Genomic DNA, 10,176 nt, shown 5'->3' with positions numbered 1-10,176 from the left:
TTAAATAGAGTTGTAAACTCATTTAATAATGGACACCACTATTAACAACCTACTATTCGATCAAAAAAAGAAAACAAAATCTCTTATTTTATGAGCTAGACCCACGGTTTCAATAATCATAGATTTAGTCCTAGTAGTCACCGTAGGGGTGAATCTAGTAGAATTTGACCTATAATTATCTATCTTTTGAAATCTAACCTTGTCAAAATAACTAATGAACACCTTCCGTAGGGGACGAATCAAAGGGCCTCGAGGCCCCATTAAGCTATTGACTATGTTAAACCAACGGTGGAGATCAAATAAAATCCTTAAAATAAGCTCATTATAAAATTAAAATAGTATTTTTATTATTTCTTTTTAGAAAATTAATGACTATGGTTTTCCCAAAAAAATTAAACAGATTAAATTTTTTTAAAACCAAAGTCCTATAATTTCTTATTAATTCTAAAGTGTCACATTGAAACAAATTCAATTAATTTAGAATTAATTTGTTGCTAATCAATATTTAGGTTTAACTAATATAATGAACCTATACAATTAAGTCCAACTCAGGTAAATGGGCCTTAACATTTGGGCTTGTATGGAGGAGGGCTGGGTCCAGTATGTCGTTCCCACTACAAAGGCCCCCTATCTTCCATACAAGGTCCAAAAGACAGGAATTTAAACCTTCGTTTTATTAATTGTTATTAATTGATTAGGCCTACTATAGTCATGCAAAGCAAATGGGCCTTCACAAGTGGAATCACCCACAAGAGAGGAATTTAAACTTTACATTTTTTAATGGGCCCAAATAAAACCTATCATTTTATGAATATTTTATTTGGCAAAATACCATATATCTAACAAACATATGGGCCACTATATGCATCTAAGCCCAATTGCAAAAATACCACATATAGTGTAAACAGACATGTTATAATTGGATGGGCCTAATCATGTTATTATATGAGCAATTCTATGAATTTATGCAAAAATACCACAATTTATTTTATTTGCAAATATACCACAATTAATTATCTATAATTTATCAAAAAAAATTCAAATTAATTAAATTTTTACAAAAAATAAGTCTGTTACACCCAGATTTCGAGCCTTAAGAATTGTGATCTCGAAAGCTGGATTCGTCAGGAATGGGCTCATAATGTCTGGAACACGTGTCCGCCACCTAGGCACCGAACCTACAAAGCAGGGGCAACCTCGAAGATGGTAGCCTCGAAATCCTCACAAGCTCGAAAGACAGATATCGAAGTACGTCTATTCTTGGATGACCTCGGATCAGGGGTTCCGAGCCTGACATAAGTGTGGGCTCAAAGCCACATGATATCGGGGAAAATGCTACAACTTGAAAGTCATTAAGAGACCTGGGTGGGCACGACACTGACGTTGTAGATTGATAACTTTGAATATCTTAGTTAGTCATTTTGGAGAGACGCAGTCTACATTCATTGTTGTAAATCCCCTATAATAAAGGGGTATTTATTATTCAGTTATACGCCCCCTGGTCTTCAGGGGACATTTCCTTGTATATAAGAGTTACAGGCTTTTAATGCCATTAAATTTATTTACATCTACAGAATAACTTCCCGAAACGTGTGGGATAGTATTCGGAGATCTCCTCTATAAATAGAGAAGTCATGTACCATTGGAAAGGACCGAAATTTTGTGATCTTGAGAGAAATTCTGGAGAATTCATTCTTGAAGAATTTCCAGAAATCATCTTAAGTTCTGATAACAAAGACTCGTGGACTAGGCAGAGTTAACTGCTGAACCACGTAAAAAATTATATTTGTCTTATTGTATTTTTCTGGCCATAACTATTTATTGTTTTCGTTCTCTTTATTCACTGTTGACGAAAAACGGCGTTAACAGTTTGGTGCTTTCATTGAGAGCCTTAAGCATTCAGTCCCTGAACAAGTTATGGCCGCTAACATTCCTGAAGAAAACTATCCGAGACGCCCTGGGAAACAGCCAATGGTAAACCCGGATGCTGAAGAGAGAAGCGAGTCCTCCGATTCTCGGGGACCTCCCGCACCTCCAAGGGATGAGGATATGTATTACAATCCTGAGCGGTACGTTCCCATTGTGGAACTTGAAAACCGGCAGCTGAAACAGCATTTGGCAGAAGCCAACAAGCGGAATGAGGAGTTAGTAAGGATAGCTGCAGAGGCGCAGACAGCTCAGCCCCCGCCTCCACGTGAAAACCAAGCTCCTCCTCCGTGGGACGTGCATGTTCCACCCCGCAGGCCTCGTGGGCGCCCATGAAAGAATGCTGCCACAAGAAGGCCGGAACAACCTCCGGCACCAGCAGAGCCATCCGCTCCCTCGAGACCCCAGAGAAGTACCCGAGCTAGGGCCCCGGTTAATCCACCTGAGAACAACCGAGCCCCTGCAGAGGCTCGGACTCAAGTCCCTAGGAACACGCAGAATGCAACCAACCCATCTCGGGCAAACTCTGGACCGTCCAGGCCACAAAATGGGTGGCAGCCACTGTAACGCCCTGGCTGCCCCAGAACAGTTACGGTGAACGGTGGACCAGAAATTTGACTCGTTACCCGAGTCCTTTGGTCAAAAACGTGCTCTAAGTGTAATTAACAGGTTAAGGTGTAAAACCGATAAAAAGGAAATGGAAGCTTTCATTACGAACTGCTCTGCAGAGCTAAACAAAACGTTTACAAGTCGTTCTCAACACAAAATGGTCACTGCTGTTTAAAATTTACAACCCCGCCGACCTAAGCGGCAAAAATAGGGTAAACCCCCTAGTTCCTCTGAGAACTCCTTGGCCGTGGTGGTCAAGCGGCCAAATATGTACACATCACCACATCAGCTCTCCACTCAAGGCTAGGTGAGCTTCTCTTTCCCTTTACCTGCACCACATAGCACCCATGAGCCAAAGCCCAGCAAGAAAACATAACACTTTGCATAAACATTATCAAATGATTATCATTATAATCACACTGAGCATAAAGCTTTCAAACAAATGAGTGAACATCACATGAGGTTCCGATAAACCATACTGAGTGACTGACTAGCATGTCACTAATTCAAGTGGGAGAGTGGCTGCTAGGTAAGCCACTAGCCTCCAAGCGCTTATTTCATTCATCGACCCTCGGGGTCGATCTGGCATTAATGCTCTTTGAGCCATTCAATGCTGATAGTTGATTAGATCCAATCTTTGTTGGCCTGCGTTACATGCTAAGGTCGTCCTGACTAATGAGTCAGCACAATGTGACCACTGCCCAATACCACTGCCGAACCTGACTAATAAGTCACAGCTTCACAGTTGATACTAGCACCTTTGCCAAATCTGACTAATGAGTCAGTACCATGTGCAAGTGAGCAACATATGCCAAACATTCTTTATTCAATCCAAGTCCATATTAACACAACCAACATGCCTCATGAATATCCATGCATGTCACACTTGGGGTGCATTTTTCTTACCTCTGGTTCGAGCGAGAATGAATTAGAAAAAACAACCCTGAGAACGATCAACCTTTAGATTCCTTAGCGGTTACCTAATCATAACCAATTATAATCCATTAATAAAATAAATTAATAAATAGTTTACAATCTAAAACCACACTCCCGGGATCAATCCCCCACTCTCGGGATGCTTAAAATACTCAAACGGGGCAAAGGAACCAAACCCCGAGCCTTAAGGATCATTCCGAGCCCTAAAATGTGTTTGCTGAAAAATGGACTAGCGATGCAGCCCCATCAGATGGCCCTGCAGCCCTGTGAGTGGCGCTGCAGCCCTATTTCCAAGTCAGAGAGCCCATCTCTAAGCCCTGAATAGCGTTGCTGCGCCCTAAGTGACGCTGCTGCGCCAACAACAGACCAGAAACTTCCTGGTTCATCTTCTTTGCGATTTCTCTTGAAACCAAACCAATCCAAAACCTTACCAAACACCCAATTCAACCCCCAAACCTCATCTACATCATACCCTCATCAAAACCCAATCAATCTTACACAAAAACTCCCATTGATTCCTACTATCCACACCAAAACTATAAGCTGAAAACTATAAAGTAAAATAGAGTATGGCTTGTTTTTCATGGATGAATTCTTACCTCAAATGAGATTAAAGTCCTTTTCAATGGATGAAACGAGTCTACAACTCCCAAGCTTTGATTTCCTAGCTTGTATCTTCAAATTGGGACCAAAAACTTCAAAGGAAGAAAGAGAGAAATGGATGTACGGGAAGGGTAATTCTTGCTCTGTTTTTGCTCTGTTCTGTACGGTTTCTACAGCCATCCAAACTTCACATATATCCAAACCCAAATGACTAAAATACCCCTAGGTCTTTAAGAGTTTCTAAAGCCTTCCCAAGGGCAAAGTTGGTACTTCCGAACCTATACCGTTAATCGTAATTAACGCTTCCCAATTCCCGCTATTCTCAAAATTCCCAAACACCAATAATTCATGTCCCGTTACCCTTTTTACTCCCGGCAACGTTCTAATCATTAAAACATCCCGAGACTCACCCCGAGCCTCGAACTTATTCCCGTTATGACAAAACCGCTACTTTAACACTTAAAGATCGTCTCATGCCGAATAGCTCGAACAAATCCACATTATAATGTGGCCTTAAAACATATCACCAACATGCATCCAAATAAACAATTTACCCTCAACGGGCCAAATTACCATCACACCCCTGTAATTAAAAATATGGACTCACATGCATGCATTTCACATCATATCATAATATAATCAACATACACATGCATTTTATAATTTATTAACACAATTAAGCAAGTATGGCCCTCCCGGCCTACTATTCACGCCGTTAAACACATCGGAGAATTCGGGGCATTACAGCCACCGTCGCCCATACGGATCCCTCCATCGCCTATAAGATATCCTTCACCTCCTCACAGGAATGCTCAACCAGTTCGAGATGAGAACGAAAGACGCGCGGGGAGGAGACAAGGGAACAAGGAAGCTTTCTTGGAGCGAAAAGGCGCCCTATCTGAAAAAAGTCAAACGTCCCGGTCTCGCACGGCAGAAACGAGGCGGCACGAAAAAGACCCATCTCGAAATAATCATGCGACAAGTCTTACTAATGACGACTTTGGAGATACCAGATCAATCAGTATGCATGATCAAGATCGAAAGAATACTGGGAGCCATAGGAATCGCTCCGACCTGCGGGAACATTTGAATCAGAATCGGGGTAATGTTAACCCGACGAACCAGGGCCTGAGGGATCGCTTAAATAGGCATAAAGACCCCCTACGGAGGCGCGAACCTAGAATTGTGATCGACGACAACCAATTCCAGAAAAGACCCCTCGCGGACCCGGTCCAGGAAAGAATTGATCAGTTAGAAAAGGCCTTCAGGCTTTTGAAAAATGAGCAAGGTCAGGGTCGATATGAAGATTCTGATGAGGAGCTTGAACCATTTGCTCCCCATATTTCCAACACTCCATTTCCCCAAGGATTTTGGTTCCCTCACATCCCAACGTTTGAGGGAAATTCCGACCCGTATAGCCATTTGAGTACATTCAATACCATAATGAGAGCAAGTAACGTGGGTTACGAGCTCAGATGCATGTTATTTCCAGCATCACTGACAGGACCAGCCAAAAGCTGGTTCAAAAAATATAGAAGACACTCAATAACTTCTTGGGATCAGCTGTCTAAAGACTTCAAGAAGCAGTTCAGAGTCATGATGGGGGTTACACCTAAGGCATCAACTCTGACTAACGTTCGGCAGCAGCCAGGTGAGACATTGAAAACTTACCTTACAAGGTTTAACTTGGAAGTTTCCCGAGCTCGAAATATGGATGACAGCGGTCATCTAATGGTTGTCCAAGCTGGAGTAATGCCAGGAAGTGCTCTCTGGGACGACATGCAGATAAAACCGGTGAGGTCCCTAACTGAGTTTAACAAATGAGCACAGAGGTTTGTCAATGTAGAGGAAGCGAGGTCGACACTTAATGTGACTTCCCAGCCCATATCTAACAACGATAAACGTAAACTCTGCCTCAACCTCAACAGACCCACCAGCTTCAAAGTCTGCTGTGGAAAACCCTTCCAAGAGAAAAAAGAACGAAGGGAGTAACCCCGAGGCCGAGGGAGGAAAGAAAAAGAAGGGGGAGGCAGAGTGTACACCGAGCTCAACGAGTCTCGGGAGAAAATATACCTGGCTAATGAAAACCAGGTCCCCTTCAGGCGTCCAGACCCAATGAGAAATCAGAAGTCCAAGAGGGACTCCAGCAAATATTGTCGATTTCACAGAGACACCGGGCATACTACTGATGAATGTCGACAGCTGAAAGATGAGATCGAAGGATGGATCTCGAGAGGTTATTTCAGACAATACGTCAAAAACTAGAATACTAATCAAGCGTCCGTGAGCCAGAGACCAGCTGCGCCACAACCCACACTTATCAACAATTCCCGAGCTAGGGAAGAAGATAGGCCCCCTCCAATTGATGGAGAAGATGTGATAACCATCTCGGGAGGGCCTCATCCCGCGGGCATGGGCAGAAATGCCCAAAAAAGATATGTGAACGAGCTAAAAACTGGGGACGGGTCTCCTTATGAACCCGAACCTAGAGCACCAAAAAATCAAAAAATTAAATCCCAGCCAATAACCTTCACTGAGGACGACGCGTCTCATGTCCAGTTTCCTCACCATGACCCACTGGTCATCACTCTCCAGCTTGCAAATAAGAGAGTTCACCGGGTTCTCATAGACAATGGGAGCTCGGTTAACATTCTTTACAAAGCCACCTTGGAGAAAATGGGACTCACTCTCTGCGACCTGAAAGCATGTGCAACAATACTGTACGGCTTTTCAGGAGAAGGGACCGCTTGCATGGGATCCATTGAACTCCCCATAACCTTGGGAGACTACCCAGTCTCAACAACCAGGATGATGGAGTTCCTAGTAGTAGACCTACCTTCGGCTTACAACGTGCTGCTCGGAAGACCCGCCCTGGTTGGGCTGGGGACAGTCTTGTCTATAAGGCATCTAGCCGTTAAGTTCCCGACCCCCAGTGGCATCGGGACATTGAAGGGAGACCAGTTGGCTGGAAGGGAATGCTACAGCATTTCCTTAAGAGGAAAGAAACAAACGAGCGCACAGGCACTCGTCATTGTTCAGAATAAAGATGGGACGGTCTTGGAGATTGATGAAGAAATCGATCCTAGGGTTGAGGAGAAAGTTGATCTTGAACCGTTAGAAGAGCTCGAAGAGATCCAACTCGAAGAGTCCGATCCCTCGAAAAAGGTAAAGGTTGGGAAACACCTCCAGGAAGAAACCAAATAGCAACTAATTTTCTTTTTGAAGAGAAACCAGGATGTCTTCGCATGGTCACATTCGGACATGGTAGGAATAAGTCCGAACATAGCGAGCCACGCGCTAAATATTGATAAAAGCTTCCCTCCGAAGCAACAAAAGCGAAGAGAACTGGATGACGACAAGAAGAAGGCACTGAAAGAGGAGGTCGACAGGTTAAAAGCACACCGATTCATTAGGGATGCTTTTTACCCTAACTGGATAGCCAATCCAGGGTTGGTCCCAAAACCTAATGGGACGTGGCGAACCTGTATTGACTATTCGGACCTCAACAAAGCTTGCCCGAAGGACTGTTTTCCCTTACCAAGGATTGACCAGCTCATGGATGCCACGGCGGGGCATGGACTGATGTTGTTCATGGATGCCTATTCTGGACATAACCAGATTCCCATGCATGCCCCCGACCAGGAACATACGAGCTTCATAATGGACAAGGGGCTATACTGTTATAATGTCATGCCATTCTGGCTCAAAAATGCTGGGGCCACATACCAGCGGCTCGTGAATATGATGTTTTCAGAGAAGATAGGGAACAACATGGAAGTTTATGTTGATGACATGCTTGTCAAGTCTCAACTTAACAATAACCATGTTGATGACCTCGAAGAGTGCTTTGGCGTGCTCCGGAAGTATAACATGAAACTAAATCCTCAGAAGTGCTCCTTCGGGGTATCATCAGGAAAATTCCTAGGTTTCATTGTAAACGCTCATGGAATAGAAGCTAACCCAGACAAGATCCAGGCCCTGATCGACATGCCCTCACCTCGAAGACACAAAGATGTCCAAAGCTTGACCGACAGGATGGCGGCGCTAAGTAGGTTTATTTCGAAATCTATAGACCGTTGTCTTCCGTTTTTCAACCTTTTGAGGGGAGGCAAGAAATTTGAATGGACGGAAGAGTGCGAACTGGCCTTCCAGGAGCTTAAAAATCACCTCGCAGAACCCCCCATCTTATCAAAACCGATTACGGGAGAAGTACTGTACTTATATCTTTCCACTACCGAACACGCAATTAGTGCAGTGCTCATGCGAGAAGAAGAAAAGGTACAGAGACCCGTATATTACATCAGCAAAAGATTACTGGGGGCAAAGTCGAGATACCCCTTGATGGAGAAGCTAGCTCTCAGCTTAATTCATTCATCTCGTAAACTTTGACCCTACTTTCAAGCGCACCCCATCCATGTATTGACTGATCAACCACTTAGGCAAGTCCTGTCTAAATCGGAGGCTTCGGGTCAACTTCTTAAATAGGCGGTTGAACTCAGACAATTCGAGATCACCTACCACCCGAGGACGACCATTAGGGCACAGACATTGGCAGACTTTATAGTGGAGTGTACTGGCATGACCAACGATGAAGTTATAACCCCAGCCCACGAGCTGTGGACACTTTACGTCGATGGGTCATCTAATGAAAATGGATCAAGGGCAGGGGTCATTTTGATTACTCCCGCAGGGAGCAGATTCCATTCTGCCTTAAGATTTGACTTCAATGCATCAAATAACGAGGTCAAATATGAGGCTTTACTGGCGGGACTTCGTATAGCCAAAGAGCTCAAAGCTAAAGCAATACATTGCTACAGCGACTCCCAACTTGTGGTTAACCAAATCTTGGGAGAATACCAGGCTCGTGGCACAAAAATGGTAGCTTACTTAGAGAAGGATAAATCCACATTGGAACATTTCGAGTTTTATGCGATCGAACAGGTTCCCCGAGAGAAACACTCAAATGCATATGCCTTAGCTCGGCTCGCTACTTCCGCCGAGAATGATGAGCTAAATGTTGTGCCAATAGAACACCTCTCAGCACCTGGCATTAACGAGCCAGAGGAGGAAGACGTGTGTATGATTGAGTCCGCACCTACCTGGATGACCTCGATAGTCGAATATCTCGAGACCGAAGTCCTTCCAAAAGATCAGAACCAGGCTCGAAAGTTAATGTATCAACTTCCCCGTTACACCATTTTGGACGGAAAGCTATATAGAAGGGGATATTCCATGCCATTACTTCGGTGCGTGACTCCATCTGAAGCCAAGAAGATCATTGAAGAAATTCATGAAGGGTTTTGTGGAGACCATACTGGGGGGCATAGCCTGTCCAAGAAAATCATACGCCAAGGTTATTTCTGGCCTACCATTAAATCGGATTCTTTCGAGTACGTAAAGAAATGCGATAAATGCCAGAGGTTCGCCACGATTCCTCGAGCTCCACCATCCAAGCTGACCATGATGACTTCCCCATGGCCATTTGCGGTATGGGGAATCGACCTCATAGTCTCTCTCCCAACTAGCAAGGGCGGTGTGAAGTATGCTGTAGTTGCCATAGATTACTTCACAAAGTGGACAGAGGCTGAACCATTGGCAACAATAACTTCCAAAAAGGTCCTTGACTTCGTGGTAAAGAACATCATATGCCGATATGGGATGCCGAGGAAAATTGTATCTGACAACGGAACCCAGTTCGATAGCGACTTGTTCACCAACTTTTGCGAGAAGAATGGAATAATAAAGAGTTTTTCGTCAGTAGCCCATCCTCAGGCGAATGGCTAGGTCGAAGCTGTAAAAAAACTCTCAAGAGTTCGCTAAAGAAAAAGTTGGAGGAAGCAAAGGGATGATGTCCCAAAGAATTGCCCCAAGTCCTATGGGGATATGGGACTACAGCTCGAACATCAACGGGACATACCCCGTTCTCTCTAGCATACGGTTGCGAAGCTATGTTGCCTATCGAGGTTGAAATTCCTACAATTCGAACTCACATTTATGACCAAAGCTCGAACCACACTCAGCTCGAAGAAACCTTAGACATGATCGAAGAAAGAAGAAACGAAGCTCAGCTGAGGAATGCTGCCTACCAGCAACGAGCTATCA

Source organism: Humulus lupulus, chromosome 1 (genome assembly GCF_963169125.1).
Source record: "Humulus lupulus chromosome 1, drHumLupu1.1, whole genome shotgun sequence".
NCBI classification, from domain to species: domain Eukaryota; kingdom Viridiplantae; phylum Streptophyta; class Magnoliopsida; order Rosales; family Cannabaceae; genus Humulus; species Humulus lupulus.
The sequence above is the reverse complement of the archived record's forward strand: the minus strand, read 5'-3'. Positions refer to the sequence as shown.